Source organism: Heptranchias perlo, chromosome 11, assembly GCF_035084215.1.
Source record: "Heptranchias perlo isolate sHepPer1 chromosome 11, sHepPer1.hap1, whole genome shotgun sequence".
Taxonomy (NCBI): domain Eukaryota; kingdom Metazoa; phylum Chordata; class Chondrichthyes; order Hexanchiformes; family Hexanchidae; genus Heptranchias; species Heptranchias perlo.
The window spans coordinates 15936231-15959732 of record NC_090335.1 but is presented as its reverse complement, the minus strand read 5'-3'; the positions used below and the strand labels follow the sequence as shown (position 1 = coordinate 15959732).

General features: G+C 36.2%; 2 long non-coding RNA genes across 10 annotated transcripts in view; one reads left to right on the top strand and one right to left on the bottom strand.

Moving 5' to 3' along the window:
* The window catches only part of LOC137327133 (uncharacterized), a 41749-nt gene extending 30845 nt beyond the window's left edge, over positions 1–10904 (bottom strand). For 2 of the 5 annotated variants that reach the window (XR_010964364.1, XR_010964367.1), the window contains exons 1-2: positions 10540–10904; positions 4352–4513 (exon numbers count right to left, since the gene is read on the bottom strand). This is a non-coding gene — a long non-coding RNA (uncharacterized lncRNA). Of the gene's footprint in view, positions 1–1768; positions 1854–4351; positions 4514–5271; positions 5398–10539 lie in introns of those variants that run through there. The other 3 variants (XR_010964366.1, XR_010964365.1, XR_010964368.1) reach the window with 3 other exon arrangements.
* LOC137327132 (uncharacterized) overlaps positions 4442–23502 on the top strand; it is a 118816-nt gene continuing 99755 nt past the window's right edge. The window contains exons 1-3 of one of the 5 annotated variants that reach the window (XR_010964362.1): positions 4442–4573; positions 4653–4686; positions 15485–15558. This is a non-coding gene — a long non-coding RNA (uncharacterized lncRNA). The other 4 variants (XR_010964361.1, XR_010964360.1, XR_010964363.1 and 1 more) reach the window with 4 other exon arrangements.

Sequence of the window (23502 nt, the reverse complement as noted above, 5' to 3'; positions counted from 1 at the left end):
GAATAAGCCAGTAAGCAGAAGCTGAAGTTGTTCAATTTTGTCACTAATGACACAATAGCATGGCACAGGCTTGTTTTTCAGTTGTCTTCACCTTCAATACAAATCAAATGCATCTCCCCATTAAGAGGTGCAGGCTGCCTTTAAGTAGCGCTAGCCACTCGCGATATCGGGCCCCCGGCTGATGCGTGAAGCCAATGAACAGCGCAGGTAGTGCTGACTGCACGCATCAAACATTTAAAACAGCAAGCAGCACCAAGTTAATGTACTGCCTGCAGCGCAATGAACGGGTGCGGGTTAATCGCATACCGCAATCCCCACGTTCGTTTTCAGGAGTTATCCAATTTAACTCCCTATATATATAAAAAAAAGTTTCCAACTGTGTACTATCTGGAGCCATGGGTCAAATGTATATTAATTGAAAACATTTAGCACATCGCTTCCTAATCCCCATTTTAAAATAGTTTTTCCTAATTCAGTCCTTCAATGTGTACTACTTTGCTGCCAAGAAGGTGGGAAGGTAGACCAGGCACTAGCTTTTGCCAAAGTCACTGTAGTGCATTTTCAGCAGACAACTCAGAAGTAGTCCTCCATGACACCAACTATCTCTTCCTCCATGTAGGGAAATACTGCACCTCTCAGTGATGGCCCAGTCAAGTTCAGGACTTATCATGCGGGAAATGAATGAAGAACGTACAATCCACTTCACAGCACAGCATTAATACCACCTCAAAACATAACCCATTTAGGATTGATCCCTTCTGAAATTTTCAGTCTCCAACATATGTAATGAAAGGCTCTTTACCGGCATTCTATCTTGCAGTTAAATTATCTTTACAAATTTGAGTCTAACTCTAGACAAGAAAATCTTATGCCACTTCAACCAACTGTGCCATATTCCTACTCCGGATCACAATGAATCAGCTGATGATCTAGATTGGCAGCAATCCAAAGCAATTATTCTTATCCATCAATATGCAGAGAAAAGCTAAGCCGTAAAATAAAATGTAAACATGAATAAGCAACCAAACCAAAAAGGCCTAACTTTTGTAAAATAACTTACACAGGAAGTGGAAGGACGCATAGGTGCAATTGCCATGGGTTCATCATGCCAATCGGTCTCTCAGAAAAACTTAGCTATTAACAGAGAATACATTAATGCTAGTGGTAGAAGGGGTTAACTTTACGAGTAACGAAGAACTCAAATATTACACATTTGTCCATTGCTGTGTGCATCTTTAAAAGCTCCAGTTTCCTATTATAGTCTGTATAGACTATTTTTAGTACAATCTTGTCTTTTCTATCCTTTAGCATATTTACATATCATGTTGTCACCATCAATCATTCAGATATCAAAATTGGTTGCAAGATGATCTCTGATCTTGTCATGAAAGCCATAACCTTCCCTGAGATAAAATTTCATTAGTTGACAAAACAATGGTCATTATACTCAGATCAAAATCCACTTGAATAAAATTGTATTTAAAAAATGAAAGTCATCTCATAATCTGTTTTACATCACATGATTCAGCTGGAGGTTTACATAATGGATGCTGATAGTGTCATAAACTTAAAGAGCAAAACATCAAAGTTTTACTACAGGTATTATCTCATTTCCTAATATCTTTTTATGGAAAATATATACACATTTAACAATATGTTGTTGACTTAGAGAGTTTTAGAAATCTCTAATATGCTCTGCATTTGTGTTAGCTTTCTTGTGTTCAGAGATTTCCATAATAAATTTGAGAAACAGGTTTATTTACATTACCATCTGATGTTTGGCTGATGTTAGATCTCACTACTTTTAGCTTCTACTACACCACCAGAGGATATCATCTCCTGTAACATCACAGCTGCAAAACAATATCATATGGTTCACAGAAGGTTATAATCACCGTTTATTATACATCCTTACTGTTAATGTCCCAATTCCTGCTAGTAGAAATAAAAATGTGGAAATACTGTACTCTGCTCCTACGATCATAAACACAAACAGCAAATATCAAAATAAGCCCTGAATCCTCATCACTATGGAAACCACAAATATCAATATTATTCTGCAACATAATTCAAAAGTCTCAGACTTTAAAACTTAGAATAATCATTCAGAATATTGTTTTCTATCACTTGTTACACAGTTAGATAGTAATAGACATGCAATAGATTATTCCATATTTGTGAAGTCACTACCAGTGGTTTATTTTTGAACCCAGAACCACTTTACAAATTTTAGTGAGCTACCATCTACAAAAGTCAACCCTCACTTTTTTTCTGACTACTAAAGCACTGACATTGGTTTGAGGAAGCAGTTGGAAGCTAATTCTCTAAATTTCTCCTACCTCAATAAAATTAAATGAACACCAATCCCAACCCCACTTGAAATACCTCCTGTAAATTATGCATTGCCTTTCATTCTCACCCTATTATTTTATCTCTGTTTTCTTTCTTTGTATACCCCTTCTCCAATCTCTGTCTCTTGCACTCTTGCCTGCCTTCATTCCCCTCAAAGGCTATCTTACGTTGCCATCCATCATTATATCTTTTATGGTCTCCTTTCTCTTTCTATCATTGTCTTTTTCTATGGTCCCCACCTCCAGCTCTTCCACAAGATCTCCTTTTGTCTCTGATCTTCATCAAATTTTTTAATGCTGCGTAGTGCACGCTGCTTCAAACAGCCACAATTCCAGTAGCTTGTACTCGGGCACTAATGCCACTTCTGTGCAAAGAAATACTATCACACAAAAAAAATGCAGTTACAAATCATAAACATTTAAATATACCTCAACAGCACATAATGGATGGTATAAAAATGATAAGATTCAGTGGTTTTCCCAAAAACAAACCACCAGTGAGTTGGGCTTATGAAGGTCAAAAGCCTATATTTTGGCAAACTACTGAGTCCTGCTGTGCATCCTATATGTACTAAACAAGCAGTGGTGCCTTGTTGGGAAATAAACCTCACAATGCCCCAGTATTTGAGACACTGGTGAATTATAGGCAAGACTACTGAGAAATTAGTTTTGTGAATTCTATGAATTTCAGCACTCCCCATGATAAATGACTCCCTCCACAAAAAAATGTGGTTCAAGGGATGAAAAAGCAGCTCACAGTGCAAGTTTTTGTGCTTTCAAAATGTATTCCTATGAAAGCATTATCCAGCAGAAATCACCACTGTTCTTCCCCACTCTCGGCATCTGGGCACATGTGCAGCACTATGGTGTGTGACAGTGATGTTGTGTATGACACTGCACTGTTCATCCAGGCTGATTAGCGTTCCTTTATTTAAATTTGTATCTTGTTGGCTCCAGAACTACTTAAAGGAATGCAGTCTTTGTGCAAAATGTGTACCAAATAATTTTTCATTTGTTTGTCAAAAACACTAATGTTCTTGCCATTACCATTTTTTTTCCCCCTTTCATGTATATACTGAACGGACAGTTGCGGCATACTGCAGGGGTGTCCAACAGGAGATGCTAGAATCTCATTCAGCCCTAAAGCCCAGGCAGTCAGTCCCATTTATGCTTATATTTCTTATTTTGTGGGCTTAGAGGATTGAAAATGGTTGTTTTTAGCATTGTTGCTTCACTGGTGGTTAAATTGTTAATCAGAACACCAAGATCTCTTGATATTAGCAACTGATATATAGGCAGATTAATGAGAAAATGGAAATAGTGATGTGTGACTCTCAAGGCTCATAGTACACACCAATGTGGCCACAAGGACAAGGCTTGAATACCCCTGGCTTACTAGATTTATTGTACATGAAATGTGAACATATCTGATACACTTGCAAATTATGAGCCGCACCAATGAAAAATCTAGCAATTTACTACCATTTTCTTTTCGCTTGCAGTAGGTTTAGTAACAGATAGCAAAGGATAGCAGGCTCCCACAACTAAATTATTTGATTTGACAAGGTGTGGCATTGTACCATGTAGGTTGTCTCGCAGCGATATGTACTAGTGATATCAACAGTTATTTTTATTAAGTACAGGGAAAAATCATAACTTCTATATTTTTAATTCATGTCTATAACCAACAGCAACACCCTGGCACTAAACATAATTAAACATTCTGTTTGTTATCTCTCCCATGGCCTTGCAAACCAATGTTCAAGACAACTGTCACAAATGAACATTAGTAATACTTGAACCAACAATGGCATATGTTGCACATTACAAAATGGGTGATTAAATAAGGGTGAACATTTAATGCCTTCCATGCGTCCTTTTCACATCATATGCACATACACATATATACAGATATGTGTATACATATGTTAAATATAATGATATGGTAATGATATTCAAAACACTGTGATCTGTTGGCAAAAATATTGACTGTTACCCACCTTCTTCCGCTGTGGGATATGGATTCGTATTACATAGGTTATCACAAACACGTGGGATAATTTGACCTGCTGGGTTTACTACGACTGGATGGTAGGTCTAGTGTGTTGCGCGCTTTCCTGTAGGGACCGCTCCGCCTACCCTTTTCGCAATGTTGACGCAATCTATAAATAGTAGAACAAAAGGACAACTTCCTTGAAGCTTGCTGAAACTGCATAAAAAGGGTAAGCCTGGTCGTTGCGTAGAACATATCGTCGACTTTTGCGAAGATTTTTTTTCTAAACAGTGCACATTCTGTTACAGTTGGATTACGTGTGGTATCGTTTTTCGCGAGTCAGTAAGTGTCCCACGTTTTCTTCTATTAAAACTACATTAAAAAAGTGTTCAGTCATGTACCTGTGTGAATTTTATCAACCACTGTTTGTTTCTTTTGTTCACTACATTAAAGACTATTTAGGGACAAAACATCCTAGTTTGTGGAACCTTTAAACTTATGCGGCGAGTGTGTAGCGTATAACTAAATAGTACATGATCGAAAAGCATGTTTTGGAGTATATTAAATTGCACACTAGCGGGCATCAACTTGACTGATACTAATTGTACTGATACCTAACGACGGAATGACGCAATTCCAGATTTAAATTTTAAAATTATTGATGCAAAATTGCTACGTGTAAATAAGATAGTCGCATATGATACGCCGGTTTGTTTGTTTTCGTGTATTTTGTCCACTCTTGTTCCGCATATCCTAAACCGTCGAGAAAGCTGGGCATCTGATGTAAGAATTTCCGTAATTACTGGAGAAAGAAACGTGGTATGTTGTTTATTTCTGATGATATTTGCTTGAGGTTCGGTTAAAACTGTTTTTATTAACAAAATGATGGGAAAGGAGAGAATAAACGTGCCACCTCTCTCCGCTTACCTGTTATTAATGTCATCACCGGATTGTGCTGCTTGTGTAAGCAGAACAGCACACCTTGGCTAAGGTAACATAAAGCAACTCCAATAACATTGCATAGAAGCAATAATGCTACTACAGTATTTACATTGATACACTGTGGTACTCCGGCGAAAGGAGATTGACAGCCCGGACTGCCATACAATAGTCGATCTAGAATCGGGAAAATTCCAAATTAGAACAGTGAGAGCGTCACCGAACCAATTGGCGTTCGGAGTGGCCAAGGGGGCGGGACTTCCGCTTTAGCGGAGTACTTTTGTTACAAACAATAAGCCATTTACAATACTGGAGAGGGTGGCGGTTGTAATTTGTACTGACAGATTCAAAGTAGAACTTGGGCAAATAGGCCTATGCACGGAGGAAATAAACAGAAAGTAACGCTACAATTCAAAGTTTATATTAGTGCTTTCACCGAGCTATCTGATAATGGGCTAGATTTTGACTAAAAGTGAAAAACCAGTCTTTACAATAAAACACAGTTCCTCCCGTAAAATTTGGCGCTCGAAATTAAAATATTGTAAATGATACCGTGGTTTAACGGATACAACCCGAAGCATGATTGAGAAGCAAGTCTTTAATACCCTACCAAGTGTGTATTTCGACGGAAGTTTAGTGCAACAAATGCAAGATACACTGGGTGTAAGAAAAGATTATAAAATTAAATATACAATATGATTATAGAAATACATTTTGGAAATTAGTAATTTATAGTCCGTTAAATACTAAAATCATACTGTTGAAATAGTAGTCCAGCAAAAAGTTGCTATTGCCTGGGGAATACCGTATATTTTGGAGATACGTGTGTGCGGCTCGTTTTCTGCAGCCTTGCTTGTCTACATTTTAAGAACGTTTCTGTACTAGGCAACATCTTAGCTACCAGGAATAATGCAACAATCTGGTTCTCTAATTTGGATAATAAATGTTTGAAAATCCTAGGGCTCTACTTCTGCACAAGCACTTTTGATGTGGACCAGGTAATATTTACGTTCTCTGCAGTCGATTCTCTGTGATGCTTATTCCCATCTAAAAGCGGAGGCACTTGTTGATCGTTCTTGTGGAATTGGAATCCTACCTCCTATTGGTCTGTTCAAAATAGAACACCTCGCAGAACAGAGACTCTCAGAATTAGTTTTTTTCTGTGCTTATAGATTCAAAGATGACAGTACCCAATTTATTTCTGATACATGGTTTAGTTTGCTGAATATAAATTTGGATTCCAAGAGTTAAAGGACTAATTGAAACTAATGTCTGAGGCATTTGTACAGTTTTCTCAGATGTTAACAAAAAGGTACTGATTACAGAATTTGTTTTCCAACTATTTGGAATTGAAGAGTACGGCACTTATGCTTAATCTGGGGCTGTATTTGAGAAAGTTTTGTATGGTTTGTTCTTATTACCAACACAACCGTTGGCTGTAGGAGTTAGAAGAGATGCCCAGACCTTGATAAGGTTAATCTATGGTATAGGTTTGTTTTAAAAAAAAGGTTTCATTGTCATCAACATATGTATGCTTTCACATACCATTAATGTTTTTAAACTAAGAAACTAGTATAGGGTAAAGTTAATGTTTGATTTTCAGTTTACATTGGTTGTAGTGAGTCAGTGCTGTTCCATATTCATTGCTAACAATAAGTTCACTCCTCCTGTCTTTGTCACTTGTTTGAAAGTGAAGTACAGTATCACAAAGATAAATACAGATGAGGGAGGCCAATCAGTCCATCTAGATCAGCCTTCCATCTACAGAAATCTACAGTACACCAATTGCAGTATCTTGAATGATTGCATCATTTATGCCTCCACTATCCTATCCAGAAGACCCAGGTATTGATCACGCACTGCATGAGAAAGTACTTCCTTATTCTGTCCTCAACTTGCTTTTTACTTCATATTCATGCCTCCTTGACCTGAACTCTTAGTTTAACTTAAAACAGAGCTCTAGATTTGCCTTTTCTATTCGCTTAGTATTTTATTTAGTTCCATATGGTCTCCTCTCATTTGCCTCCTTTCAAGGCTGAAGAGTTTGAGTTTTTTTAGTGTGCTCATAACTCCAGAAGTGTCTCTGACACAAGGGATCAGTCTTGTGGCTCTCCTTTAACTCAGTTTACAAGATATTGGTGAAGACTACTGCAAAAGACTGAAAAAGGTGAAGTACATATTTAGTACTGTACAAAACATCCTGTTACAACGAAGTACACTGGAACTTCAATTATTTCCCATAATGGAGTGCACTCACACTTCCAGCCCTCCCCCTTTCCCTCACCATTGATTGCTTAACATTCAATTAGCCAAATATACAGCAGCACTATGTGGCTGGCACAAGAAATTAGGTGTCAAATACTTTTGGAAGTTAATAAGAACTGGATAGCTGCAGTTTACTCTGGTTGTCTTGTTTCTTTTAATGCTTACTCTCTGCTTGTCTTGTTTCTTTCATTCTAACACTTGAGAAATTTGGAAGCATTTTAAAAGATTTTTTGTACCTCCTCTAAACTGCTAAATTAAGAAGTTGTGCCTTTGCTTTCAGATGGCACTGTCTGTTGCTTAGTTTTAGTAAAGTAGAATCTACTTGATATCTTTCCTCTGATAAGATCAAATGACGAACAAGTCAATTTTTAAAATAAATTAATCCGTAATTTTTAAATGGTATTTCACCGCTGCTAATGAAGTGAGCCTTTGGCTTAGTGGTAGCATTCATGCTCGAGTCAAAAGGTGCAGGGTTCTGAATTCTGGGTTGACATCCAGCAGGATGCTAGTGTCCAGTGGGTGATGGTTACCCACCCCCCATCATATGGGTTGTGGGAGCTCATAAAACCCTCCCGCTGTATAGGATTAACCACCTTGACTGCTGGTATAAAAATGATTACAGCCATGGAAGGAGCCTGTCAGACTATTAATCAGCCTGCAAATCCTTTCACTACTTCACACTTTTCTCCAAGGGAAGACTGTGAAGATACAAAAACAACAACCACTGCTAACATTGTCTCGGTCAAGGTTCCGATGCATTTAAATTATTTAGAAAATGGTGATCTTACACCAGTGATATTGAAAAACTTAAACTGATATGATTTGATTTAATCAGTGCATAGTAACTTGGCTGATGTTTCTTACAGAATGCATTAAAACTACTATATAAGTTGGAGAAAATTTCATTTTTAAACTTATTTTTAATAATGCTGGCAAGGCTGATTTTGTTTCAACATATTTTTTTAAATGATTTGCTATGTGCAAACACTGTTCATTATGAGGGCAGTATTGCCATGATTGTTAACCCATAATCATCCACCAGATGATAATCAAACTTAGACAAAGAGTTCCTTCCTCCTGCCCCCCCCCCAAAATAAATAATTTTTGCACATAATTTAATCCAGTGATCTTGTTCAGAACCAACTGAGATCAATGACAGGTATCCTGGGACTTGAACATCTGCACAAGAGTGGTGAATTCAGCCATTTGAGCTCCCAGTATTCAAGTCTTATTTACTGAACACTTCCACACAAATTGTAACCAATTTTCCTTGCTATTACTCTATCAAGCAATACTTTCAGAACACTCATCATTTTTCTATGCTTCTACGTGAGCAAGTCTCCTTGATTTCTTTAAGTTTAAAACAAATAAAAAAACCTTCTTAGATTCCCCATGCATTGTGCAATTACCTGACTGAGGGGACAAGAAGGGGTCTACTGTCAGGCCTCTGCCAATACAGATCATAATCTGATCACCAAGGACTGTGCAAGAATGGCCCAACTTGAATAGTTCATTTCCCACCTCCACTGGGATTTCAAGAAGTTCCAGCCTCTCCCTGACACCCTGTTTGAGATTGGAAAGTAACGTGAATTGTGAGCATTAGGTTGTGCCTCTTCACAAAAGCTTCCTCATCAACAATGAAGATTGGACAATCTGGGTTGTGGACAACTTATGAAAAACAATCAAAATGGCAAATAAGAGAAAAGAGCTAGATTTGTAATATTAATTACATCAACATGGAGCTCCATAACTGAGATTAAGTTGCCATTCAAATTAATGGTAAAAATGGATTAAAACACTCCTAAATTTATCTTTCAGATGGTGGTGGGTCACAAACTTCACAGGAGATTTTCCAGATGGTGGTGTGGCACTCTGCCTAAGGCACAGGTGTCCAAACTACAGCCTATGGGCCACACACAACCTCAGAGCCATGGCAATCTGGCGCTCAATGCCCAGGCAATTCAGTCCTATTTGCGCTTATATTTCTTACTGTCATATTTCTTCTATTGAATTTAATGGACATAGAGGTTGTAAAGGGCTATTCTTAGACCTGTTGTCCCATTGTTGGATAAAGCCTAAATCAGAACACCAAGATCCATTAGTACCAGCAACCTAACATAGATGTAAATTAATGGAAATATTGATTTTAAACTTTAAATATGGCCTCCTGAGGCACCATGGAACACACCTATGTAGCCCATGCTTAGGCAAGGAAATAGCTTGCAAAACTTACTACCAGTAATAATGGGGAGTTCTGGCCTTCGCTCAAAGGTGTCAACAATCCATAATGTGACGGGCACATTAACATTAAGATCTTGTTTCTCCTAGTCTACTGGAGATTTGCAGCACATACCCTACATGCTGGTTGCCATTTTGAAATTGTCAACATTTAAGATTTACAATCTTAGCATCTCTATTTTCTTAGGGTGACCATATATGTCTGAAGGCTTAATGGCTCATCTTAAATTCATTTCCTGGTAACTTGAAACTGCATTACATTGGTATTCTGGGACCTGGATATTCAAAAATTCAGATTATTGGTAGGACTCTATATTTCATACACCTAAAGGTGGTCATTGTAGTTGATACTGTAGATCTTCCAAGCCTCTTAATCACTTAGGAGCCCCCGATAATTCACTTCCACCTCCCAGTTTTATGCAAGCCCTCCTGGACTGCTGCAACTTCATAAAATGAGCAAAAAAAGGATTTAAAAAAAATATTTGGGAAGGTTGCTAAGTGGTACTCACAGATTCCTAATATACACAAAACACAAGGAACCACATGCAAGCTTTGAGATCCTTCCAGAATGAACATCTAAAGTTAATAAAACCTCAACTGAAGGGGACTAGCAAATCTCCATCAAAAACCACTAGTTTCATCCTTAATGCCAATCTTTTCAAAAAAATTATTTGTAAGGTGTCATGATTTGGGCTGCTCACATGTAAGATTTTATATATCCGAAACAGTTATACAAAAAAATTGCCAACAGACCTGCAAAGTCGTGGCTCCAGGTACGTAAATTCAACATGAAAGCCCCAATGTTCGGTGCTCGGCAGTTCACAATTGGTTTGGTTGCTGAATCAATCAGTCTTGTATGGCTTCACGAAGTGGTCTTAAATGAAGCATATGTGACAGCGCTGGGAAAGGGGGAAGAGCGAGAGAAAGATAAATTGTGTAGTTGGAATAGTGGCGGAGCTTGTCGTTTTATTTGAAGGTCCCCGTGATCCGTTGGCCAAGTGGCGATGCGCGCCTCGCGCCGCTACCGTTGGAGCCCATTTTCAAACTGTCAGCGAGGAGTTGGTCTTACCCATCATGCCGCGCGCCCCGCCCCCCGCGACTAACGAATTTGAGTCGAATCTGGGCTTTCGGCGCCATTTTCGACTGGAGAAAAAAAACACACACACACAGAGCACCGCACCACATATAGAAGGAGAGGGAGCGGAGACAGGAGTGTCGAGGAGAGAAAGGATGTGAGGAGAGAGAGGGAGAAAAAGAAAAAGAGGGAGGGGAAAGAGAGCGGCAAGGGCTAAAGTCACCCCACCGACTCAGACGGCCACAGACAGGTAAAGGAGGCTGGCTGGCTGTTCGGATAAAGATAACTCCTCCATTGACGAACAGGACCTTACTCTCTTCCTCCCCTCCCCTAAATAATTCATCCAAATAACAGGAACAGAAGGATGGAAGACAGACGCAGATCCGTCGGTCAGTGCGGAGGAAGCAGGTTTGTTTTATTTTTTCTGCCTCTTGTCAATGCCACTTGTTTTTTTTAAGTTTTAAATAATTTTGAGCGGGACGGGATTTGTTTTTCGTTGTCTTCTGGTATCGTAAATTATGTTTAATTTAGTTTTTGCCTGGAGAGATTTTTTTTAAAAGGTGGTGGTTGAAACGAGGAAGTAAGCCAAATTTCTTGAATGTTAAGAGCCGGTGTCTTGTCGCAGCGCCGAAATAATTGGAGTTATAATTAAACCAAGATCACAAAAAGGCAAAACGATGATTGGGAAAGGGGAGAGAGACAAAAAAAACAGCAGCTGACGGTGGAAAAAAAGTAGTGTTTTACTTGGGAGTGACAGTAAGAGGGGATCGCGCACTCACACTGTCAGACACTTACCCTAATGTCGCCGAGTCTCTCTTCCCCCCCCCCCCCCGTTATCGTTTCACTCGAAAAGCACTTCGTCTTGTTTGGTAAGACTTTTGTTTTAAAAACGTTGTTGATAATATCAGTAATGTGTCTCCTTTTTAAAAATAAATATTGATTTGGGTTATGTGTTATAGTAAGTTCTAACTAAGGTACTGTGAGTTACTTTAACTGTTGTGTGTCCGGCGGCGATGGGGGCTGGATTTCCCCACCGTCCCGGGTACAGTAAGTACAGTAAAACGACAGAGCTCGGCCACTGGCGTTACCACAAGTCGGTGGCCAGTCGTAGGTTCCTCTAAGTCACAACTTGGTCTGTTTTTCCTCCCCACCCCTGCTTGATAGACCGAATTCATTAAAACAATTCATTTCGAAAATTGAAACTACATTTAACACCGTCCAGTGGCTTTCACCAGTCCTCGTAGAGGGAGTATGTCTGAATGTAGGGACGGTCATAATCCGAGGTACCTACTGCCTGATCTTTCTACACTCATTTATTTTCGTTTATTACTGTAAATGTCAGTACCGTGGGCTGATTTCAGCTATATCCCCCCCTCCCCACCCAAGTTAATCTTGTTACACAATCGTCTCCATGAGCAAATGGCAGTTTTTTTCTCTTCCCCCTTTGCAACCTTAATTTCTCGTAACTATATTGGTGGATTATTCTTTAAATGGGCAGAGTTGGACGTTTCATGATTTTTATTGGAATTAATTTCATACCTTTTAGTGGCTTTTAGATTGCGAGAGTAACGGAATTTGATTAAACTTTTTTTTCCTCGCTGGCGTGGGCGCAAATGAGTATGTGTACGTATGAAATCTTTGAATCTCAAAAAAAACCGTTATTGGCTGATGTCTGAGATGGATTAGGGTAGGTTTAAGGGAATGAAATTCAGAAAAAAGAAATATAACTTGTGAAATTACAGCAGACTGATATTGAAAGCTGATGCCCCAGTCACATCAAAACTGCGCAAATTTGGCTTTAATGATGTATGCTAATTATATTGAAATTGCGATGTACTATTTTTGTATAGTTTCCCATAGTTGAATAAGGTCTGGGACGCTTGAAGAAAAATCTTGATTTTACATCTGACAATTAGATACGATATTCTGCTGAAAGTCATAGGTGGGTAACATAAACTACATTTAAGTTACACTCATTTTTTTTAAAAGTGTTGCCCTAAATTAAATGAGTAGAGTGGCTGGGATCTTAACCTTGTACATGTTTCTATATAGTGATTTGTTAAATATATTTTACAGTATCCCCCTATATTTGGTGAGTGAAAGTTGGTACAACTATTTCTTTAGATATTATGGTTTTGACCTAGTAAAAAGCATTGTGAGATAATGCTGAACAATAATAAATTGGAATTACACTTGCTACAGGGTAGTTGAAGAGACCAACAATATTTGAATGTATTTTTAATGTATATAGTAGGTTGAGGTCACTAATGGAAATGTTTTGGTGTTAAACCTCTCAAAATCTAATCCCAAAACCGTGAGAATAAAAAGTTGTAATGACACCCTGTTCTCTTTCCTTTCGCTTCCCCCCCCCCCCCCCCAAAGTTCCTGATTATGGTTTAAGTTGCACTATTAGCCACGGGCTTTTCTAACGAATAATACTGCAGAACTTATTTTCATCTAGCTAATGGCAAAAATAAAACAGCAATTCAAAAAAGTAATTTTAGGACAACAAATTGCTTCTACACTAGTGCAGTCAATATTTGGACGTTACCAGTTGTATGTGTATGTTGCGTTACCTTGTTTTTTTGCATTTTTTGACCACCTTCCAAAATAGAAAAATCAAAAGAAATAATGGCAACTGTTTGCAATGCAGACTTCTGAAGTACATATTTTAGCAGCTGTGATTCAATTGTTGGTCTACATTTCCATACAATCTTCTGTAGCATTTAATAAAATCTTAAAACATGCAGCTAACAATTATATTCAAATTTGAAATAACTATGGTTTCTTTTGTAAACATTTTTTGTACTCTCAATATTCATTTCATGTCTGTTTTAACCTTTAAATAGCCTATATGTAACAGTGATTGAATATAACTTTTCCTAGACAGTATATTTATATTGACATTAACCCATTACATTATTTTCTTTGCGCAACACTGATCTGAATCAAAGTGAGACTTATCAGGATGACTAAATAAAGGTTGAATAATGCCATGGCAGGCTGTTTACCAAATTGATCCTACAATATGTATATAAAAATTTTCTGAGACATTCAGTGTTAAATGGGCCATTAACGACAGCACAAAAATGCATACAGTATATACTATAAGTAGTAATGGTTTGTGAAAAATGGGACCTTAGAAAAAGTTTTTGTACCATATGAAAATATAAACACTCTTTATATGTCAAATGAATATTTAATACATTATTAATTAGCCCAGGGACATCTAGCATTAATGCCTTGACATGCTTCTGAAATGGAGGGTGCGGGTTTTCTTCAGAATTTCCCAGATGATGGACTTGTAATCTCAGCTGGCCTAAAACGAGGTAGCGAGGTACATACCCTCTTTCCCCCCCCCCCCCCCAAGGGGATGGGTGGATGATGAGAAGTCCCGATTATTCCCCCCCCCCCCCCCCCCCCAAAAAAAATCTGTGGGGAAATTGTTAGCCCATTTATATGATAGGATTATGTCAATGGTATGTGAGGAGTGTGCTGTGTTATAGAACTCAAGGGAAAAAATAAGATCCAGTTTTTGTTCCTTTTTGAATATTAGGGAAACTGTACATGCAGTGTGGTTTTGTAATCTCTACAAGGTAGCACTGCAATGCAAACTGCAAAGCAAATGTGTGGTCATATGACTATTCAGTTATGTTAATTTTTTCTCGGCCAGATTAAGCTCCTCTGGGCTATTGCCTTTGGTACGTTTGTTTCTACTTAACTTTCAAAAAGTGAGTTTAGAGCATTCATATTGAAGTACTAAATTGTTACATACATACAAACTATTCTTAAGCATCTATTAATTATGGGGTTGTGGTACAGATTTTGTGTTAGAGTAAATTATGGTTTAAAAAATGGCAGGGAAAATTTTTATAACTTATAAAGTTTTCTTTGTCTAGATGAATACAACTGATGGTACATTTTTCCATATTCCTATACTTCTGATACATGTTGGAAAATTGATCTTTATATTTTTAGAAAATCCCTTTTTGTCTAATTTTGCATAAGATGGAAAAATCATCAATTTTCCAGCAAAATGTATCTATTAATCCTGCTTTTGTTGCTATTGATTTGATAATGAAAGAGTTAATTTTTGTGCAGTTTGAAGGAGTCGTTTGCTCACTACGTCAAAAAGACAATGTAGTAGCCTTAGAAGAAAAGTTACTACTTCATAAGGTTGCCTCTGTATTGATATCCATAGCTAATCCAATTCTGATTTTTATCTTGCAGAACATAAGGCATTATTATCTGCAACTACTCTGATCTGTGGTCATGCTGTTTTTAGTGTTCCACCTACACTAGTATGACTGTGTGCCACAACCTGCTTTACCTTTTAAATTTAGTATCTAATGTCCCATCTTCATAACTAGCTTTTATGGGGGGGAGGCAGCAGGGTTAGATGGGTAAATTACAAAAAATCATTTTGAAGCATACCATCCAATGAAAATGCATATTTTAATATGTGTATTTCAAAATTCTAGAGAACAGTACTATAGCTAATAAAGCTTTGAAAATTTTCTGATTTGATGTACAGTATCTTGAATTATGTTCTGCAACAGATTATAACTTTAATTTTTATGAAATATCAGGCTAAACCAGAATTTCTACCCATTGCATTTTAAGGTTCAATGATGAAACCCTGAATCACATTGGTTTGAAAAAGTTAAGAGCATAGATTGAAGCAAGGTGGCTAAAAGGTTGGTGACTTTATTATTTTACTTTCCTGCTCTGGTTGTTAATGTTGCAAAAACGTAGTGAAATTGTTGTTGAAATTAAATTGTCAGATGAAAATGCTTACTGTAACTTTGTTTCTTAAATAACTTCATAAATGATTTGAGGGAGTCAAATTTATGTGCCTCTATATTTGAGAAAAATATGATGTTTCTCAAGGCATTTATAGATGACTATTAACATTTGCTGGTGTACAATTTTGTTTTAGAAATGCATATATAATAGCAATTCTGTTTATTGGAATTTTCTGTTACTTCATGTGCAGTGGCTAATGGTTAAGTTTTAACTGACCTTGTTGCTTCTTTTACAATGAATTGCATTAAGTTGAAAGCACTAGGACCTTGGAGAAGCCTTTTCCTGCATTGCCATGATTTCTAGTTAGGCCTAATTCAAGCCTAGACTTTTACTGTTCTATTGTGCATTACTTTAACTTTGTCATCCTCTCAGAATCCTGGGAATACTTTTGGGTATATCTTTGGTAAATGAAGAAACATAGTGACATGTGTATGGGGAAAGAAGGAAGAAAATGACTGAAGAGATAAATGTAAAAGAAATTGAAGGGATTTTATATACTTTTTTTTAAAAAGGGCCATGAATATTAGATTATCTTAACCCCTTGAGCACTGAAAGACCTCAAACATGCAAATCATGATTTGCAGTGTCTACATTTTTATAAATTTCTAATTATACACCTAAATTAGAGTTTTAGAAACCAGTAGTGATTTGATTTATTTTTTGTTGTTGAAAAAATGCTACAGGGCTTGCACTCATAATTGTGGTTTGAACTATGTGCTTTTCCGAGGTCAGTTTCATAGCTAGTGTTAATACTAAGTAGTCCCTAAATCAGGTATAATAGCAGAGTAAGTCATTCACATAGGCCAACAGTATGCCTCAGCTTTAAGGAGTACCTGCACTGCAATGCTGGGACATTCTCACTTGCCATTATTTCCATCTATCTTACCTTTTGAGCGAGTTATAGTTAGTTTTATGCTATCAATTCGCACAACTTAGAATTAGATTGAGGGTGCAGAAACACATCTTGTTAAGGCTATGTATAGTAGTCAAAGAGTGAAGTTTTTCATCCACCTAGTTTGGAACACAGGACCCACAGGTGAAGCTGAAGGGAAAAATTACCGCAGTGTAAAACACCATGACTGTGTTGAACTGAAAGGACCAATTCTACTCTTGGTGGTAGCAATAAGTCACAAAATAAATGAAACTAATTGTAAATGGATATTTCTTAGTTCACACAGGTATATTAGTTGAGTCATTTTTGAACTTCTAAGCATGCTGTCTTAAAACTTCGATACCTGAGCGCATGGCAGATGTGTTATCCTGCACCTAAAATGTGACTTCTTTCCCATGCAGCACATCTGACAGAGCTGAGGTGATAGATTCACCTATGTCTGCCATTACAGCTGACCTTGAAACGATTGAGAAGAAGGCAGGACCAGCTGGCCTGAGGGTGTGCTATTGCACATTTTTTAAAATGCACTTGGCAGGCTTAGAAATTAAGATTAGTAGGCCACTAAGTAGTCAAATCAGTTGTCAACAAATAGATCGGTGTTTTTCATTAGTTTAAATTGACCAGCGAATTTTAATTATTTGTATTTAAAGGGAAAAAAATTCAATCTACAGTTTACAATCTTTCAACTTTGCTAATGTTACTAAAGGGGGAAAATTGTCGTGCCTTCAATATAATTATTCTCCATCAGATCTCAGTAGATTTCAGTGCTGTATGACTCAAAGCTTTTGTTTTGAATTTTATGGTGCTATCTAGTGTCTCTACAATTATTTTTCAAATGGGAAAAAATAATTCTGGTGGATTTTTTAAAAAATTCCTGACCAAGGTGTCAGTGAAAGTAGATAGTGTGGGAAATGTAATTAAAAATTGGATAGATATTTGAGTAAGTGGGATATTGAGGAGTGTTAATGCTTACTGGACAGGTGGATCATAGGGTTTTTTGTTCCTATGTTGCCAATTTTCTCCTTTCCTGAAGGCCCTGACCTGTGCTAGGTTATAGTTCTACAAACACTTACCAATCTGCATTACCTTACCCAAGTGGCCACCCTTCATGCACAAGACTAGCCAATGAGTAACCAAAGGCTATTCAATTACAAGGCATCATGACCAAGGCTCATTTTTTCCTTGCCCCGTGTCCACACATGGGTACTCTCTAACAGCACAGTCACCAGGAATGAGAACCCTGGGTATTTATTTTTCCCTCTTTTCCTCTTCCTAACTCTGGTGCACTGAAGTCACTTGTAATACCACTACTACAGTGAAAATAGGAGGGATGCAGTGTTATAAAACCAAAACTTGGCAGAACTTTTACATGCTTTTAATTTATCTTGCGCTCTTGAATTACCTAATGTAAATCTTGTATATTTGTACTAATGTACATTAAATAATTTGTCTGCTGATTGTCGTTTCTTTCTTCTGCTTTCCACCCATGTTGTTCATTGATGTCTTATGATTTGGGTTTTAAAATTTTAATTTACAATTACTGTTTTCCATCTTGCTGATGATGTTGATACTACTGCACCCTTTCGCAAGTATCATAGTTGACAGACAACTGATACTGGCTGTTGGCTGTGACCTTTTAGGTCAGGCAATAAATGTCATTATTCTGCACTGCTTTTGGTTTTATGTTTTTATTTTGATTCAGTTTAAAAATTAGAGGGGAGAAGGCATTTGGACTTTTTCATATAACCTTCTTAGCAACTAGGAAATTTTTTGTGAAACTTAGTTTTAAAAAATAAAAATGAAGATTTATATATGGCTGGATTCAAACATTTGACCCTAATGCATCACTACACACAGAAATTCAGAAACAGGTACACAAATGCATGTCATGACAGGAATTTTAGGAACACATTTCTTCAGAATTGTCATTTATATTCATAGAAGGATAGTGCAAGCTTGCTAATTTTCTATTGGGAAATCTAAAGTTGTTTTACTGTAGTAGTCTGAAAGAGAGAACAAGATTGGTGTGAAGGTGGATGCTAACAGTTATAGTGCAGCTGGCAAAATATGAAACATTACTTTGTAGTAGTTATGGCAGGAGCAAAACCAGTGAGTTTAGAATACTGTTTTTTGGCCTCTACTACATTTTGATTTTAAAAAAATAACTGCATGAGACTGATCGCAAAAGTGCAGCTTAACAGGTTTGAGGATCCAGTGAGCTAGTTGTTAGCTCACGCTTTTGGAAACACACTTTTTGGTGTCATTGTTGTATATTTTTAGCTCTACTTTGTATAGCGTTTTTTTTACAAAAACCCTGGTACTTAGGAACTGAGAATAGGGAAGAATCTATGTGGCAAACCTTCACTAGATGCATGTCCTAGAAAGAACAATTGGGCTTAATGCTAATGATTCATAGAGCTTCTGTGCATGTCTTTCTGCAGTAATAGAGGTCAGTTTGAAAGAAAAACTACAGGTTTCAGTTTAGCAGTCTACCGTTAGTCTAAGCCTCAGGATGGAAGAAAGCAAATTGCATAAAGTTATGGCCTATTGCTGCTTTGAGATCAATTTTACTTGGTGCCCTGATATATTTTGAAACTGCACTGCTCACAAAATTAGCATCAGTGACAAAACAGGCTTTGCATTGAATTTATTTCCTAAAAGTAATAAAAACTGTGAGGAATTTATTTAGATCTAATCCCACAAGATTATTTTTTTTTGAAAAATAAGAGATTTTACCATACATTCTTCCCTCCATATAATATTTTTGGGAGCAGGGGAAATAGGATTATATGTTGAATGTAGAGTCTTAAAAGAAACTAAATTAAGCTACTGTTACATCAAGATCAGTGTCTTTAGATTGAGTGACCCAACAGGTTAATTTATTGAAATCTAATACTGCTGATGAATAGCAAAATCTCCACAGAATAGCAGACTTAAACTGTGAAATGCTGTTTAATGTGGCTAACTCATTCAGTTGTAGTGCTTACTCATTCATTGAAATTGATCAATACCAGACCTTTCACTTAATAGCGGATTTAATGAGATGCAAAATGCTCTGTTTAATCATCTAACGGTTCACCTGCAAGAAACTTTTGGTGATGAATTTAGAGCTGAAAACCATTGAAAAATAACTCTTTCAAAAAAAAATCTTGACTGTTTCAGTTGAGGGATTGGTGTGTGTCAAAATGTGTATTTGCAAAGCAGAATATTGTAAATTGCTGTTATTCTTGGGAACTTTTGTCCTTTTTATTTTCCCTTTTAAGAGCTGCACAGTACAGCATATGTCTCCTTAAACTGGGTGGGTAGAACAGATTGGGCTATGGATTTTTTTCAGAACTGTCAGTGGTGCTATATAGTTATCCAAAAGACAGCACACATTGAGTGCGGTACAGTACTATTTAGAAAGCTCCAGTATGTCTCTTCTGGGTCTTCATTTTTGATTATGGTAAGCTTTTTTGTTGCAGTATAAATTTATAACTAATCCGCGCATGCTTAAAGATCAAGTTCACACATGATGTAGTACTCGATGATATAAGCAAACATTTACTAGTCGAGCTATTCAAGTACACTTTATCAATCATTTATGAAAAGTATTAAAAAACTTAATCTTCAAGTGAGATTGTGTTATTACATTATTGTGTGTAATTATTAGATTTGGAAAGCATTTGTTAACATTACTACTTTTAAATATGTGGAGCCTTTTTCAGGTCCTTATTCAGAGACTCGATTGTTCTTGATTTTTCAGAGTCGCAAAAGTTTACTATGGGTGGCAATGGAAGATTTTTGTAGAATAAGTGTGTTTTCTAAAAAATTGAATATCAAGAATTGATTCATTTCTTTTTGAGAAGTACTGCTTAAATATAAAAAGCCTGTACCTGAGAGGAACATTTGTATTGAAAATTGTTTTATGTATGAAATGGTTATATGTTTGCACATGTTATGTGAACTAGTTTTAAACACCTAAATCCATATTTTTAGCATGTTAACGCAAATTTTGCAAAACTGACATTTCACCCAATTCTGCATAAAATGGGCTACATGCAGAGTACTAAATGCACACAAAGGCCACCATTCCACAAAAAAAAGATATGCTCCTTTTTTCATTGTGCTACCCTTGTTGATTTGTCCCATACCCATTCTTGCCCTTTTTTTCATTAGGGATAAGTTCCTGTATACTATGGGTGAATTAGCATTGGATCAGGTATTACCAAGTTACTTGCTATTAAGAGTTGATTAATTCAGTTTTAGTTATTGTTCAATGAAACTGATAAAGTTAATCCAGTAATTGTGAAACTAGATTACAGACTTGCTGAATCCCACCATGTGACTCTCTGAAATTTGTAAGATTATAATTAACTAATTCACTGCTATACCTGCCAATGGACATTCTTTCCATTGCAGTTCCTGGTTTGTAGAAATATACCAAATTGTGTCTTTTATACAGTTCTCCAGGAGAACTCCAGAGCTGTTCATGTTCTGTAAATTTGAGAAACTTTTTTTTTAAAAGAAAATTTTAAACCTTTCCACAACAGACAAAGTGGGCACTTAAAGCAAGATTAATTCATTTGCCAAATAGTGCAAAACAGTATGAGCACATAATTGGAGGATTATATTTTAAAGTGAGGAAGAGTCTTAAGAGCAGGTTGTACTGTATTTTTAAAATCTTTACAAATAGTGATCAAAATTGTTTTTAGATATATGTTCAAAATGTATATAAGCAGATGTACCTTGTTTGTGTGTTGAAACTATGTGGTCTATTAATTCAAAGTCGGTTAATTTGAATTATCTGTTCAAATTTCTATTCGGACTAAATTCCCACTTTTCTGCATCAGTTACATTGCTCAATGCTAATTATTAATTTAAAAGTTTTAGCACAGAAAGGACTGAGTTAAGTAAAGGCTGTACTCGGTTGAAAGGCTTGACAATTAGTACCAACATTTAGGAAGAAGTAAAATGTAGGTTTAAAACTGTCATCACAATACAAAATCTTAATTATTAGATCTTTTATTTTTAATTGTAGCTTTTGATATAGTTTTATTTAGGTATGCATTTTTTGTACATTACAACCAAATCTTTATAATGATTTGGTAAGGTTCTACAGGGCAGTTGTGCAGAGTAGTTTTAAGCAAGTGAAGTAACCATTTCAGTTTATGTTCAAAGGAAACTTCCAGAAATGATGGAAGATGAATGAATTTTTACAAACTTGTCTATGGTCTTTCTATAGAACAGTAAAATAATTCTCCTATCCAGTCTTTTCTTTTTATTAAAATGATTTTTGGGATTAATTGGATTTGTCAGTATCTTAAATATTTAAAGTGTTAGTTTAAACATATTCTGTGAGCACTAACTTTTAGATTGTCAAATGTTATATGTATAGGACACCTTCTAGTTGGAACTGTGCCCTATAGGCATGAAAATAATGGAAATTTAATCTTGAGTAATGCAAGACTTGTTACTTTGAATATCAGGTTTGTTTAATATGAATAAAACTTCTGCTTTTAAATTTTTTAAAATCTAGCAGTAATTCATTCACATGATTAGTTTTCTATTGTATGATGCAAATATGGTGCATATTGAAAAGTCATATCATCCTAATCAGTGCAAATAATGCATATGAAACTTGGTTGCTGCACAGGTCTCAATCCTGCTAGTTTTTTAGAGGGAGGAGACATTGAATGCTAATGAATATTAATCATTACATGTTGACCCTGACCTTTTCCATATGTTTATGTTTAATCTTGACATCTGTAATTATTAGGGAATAGAGTATACCGAAGTATTATTGCTATTGCTTTCAGCTGTCTTTTTTTAGGAAAGGGAGTTTTCTCAATGCTGATACCCCAACATTGGGAAGAAAGAAAATTTAAGGCGTAGAAATGTAATTTTCTTTTCAGTGGTCTTTGCAAATTGTTTCCAGGGTAACTAGAAATAAAGATTGCTGGCAACGTATCAAGTTAAAAATAGGGATGTCAATTTTAGCACACTTTAAATGTATGCAGATAGAAAAATATTTGTTTTCCTATCTGTTACAAAATCAGTATCTGAACATCAGTTAGTCATAGTTAACTTGCATGTTAAGTAGTTATGGTTGAACTTGAATTACTTTAAATGGTTGAGGTCACTTCAGGTGCAGTTTGCAAGCTCCCAAAAATGGTGTGTGAAAACAATTTAACAATTTCTCAGAAATGTCTAATTGTACTGAGACTTGTTTTAGTTTTGCTTTAGATAACGGGGCTTCTACTTTGCTTGTATAGAGCTTTTTTTTATGCTTACACGTGGCTTCTGTATGATCAGTTCTTCCAGCATACTAAAAGTGCACTGTGTAGGGTTATCTGCACTAAATATCATAAAAATAGTTTGTATCTAAAAAAGAAAACTGCTTGCATTCTGCTTTTGTGGCTGAAAGAAACCCACTCCTGAAAATGGCAGCACAGACACTATTACTGGTGTGTTTTGCTTTCGTATGAAATGAAATAAATGAGAGTTTTATTTGTGATAAATATCAATGTTGTAGTTGGGACATGGATTTTTATAAAGAAAGCTAATGGGTGTCTAACCAAAATCAGTTACAAACAAGACTTACACTTTTTTTGAAGATCTTGATAGTCTAGCATAAATTTAATTGTATTTTTCTAGTCTTGATCACTCAGTGGAAGTTATTTCAAAGAAGTACTTTATACAGCATTGATACACTTGTTCATGTTGGGAAATTAATGTAAAATATAAATTCTAATAAATCCAAATTGACACCTTTAGTTTTAAAATTATAATCCAATTTAATTTTAAACAACTGGCATTATTTAAGAAGTGTAGTTATTGAGTATGTAAATTTCTATACAGATTACATTTTTATTGGTGTTCAGAAGCATCCCTGAAAGAAATTAACATTTTGAATGTTGTATAAATCAAATTTAAAGTAGTTTCTTTCCTGTTGAGTGCTTTG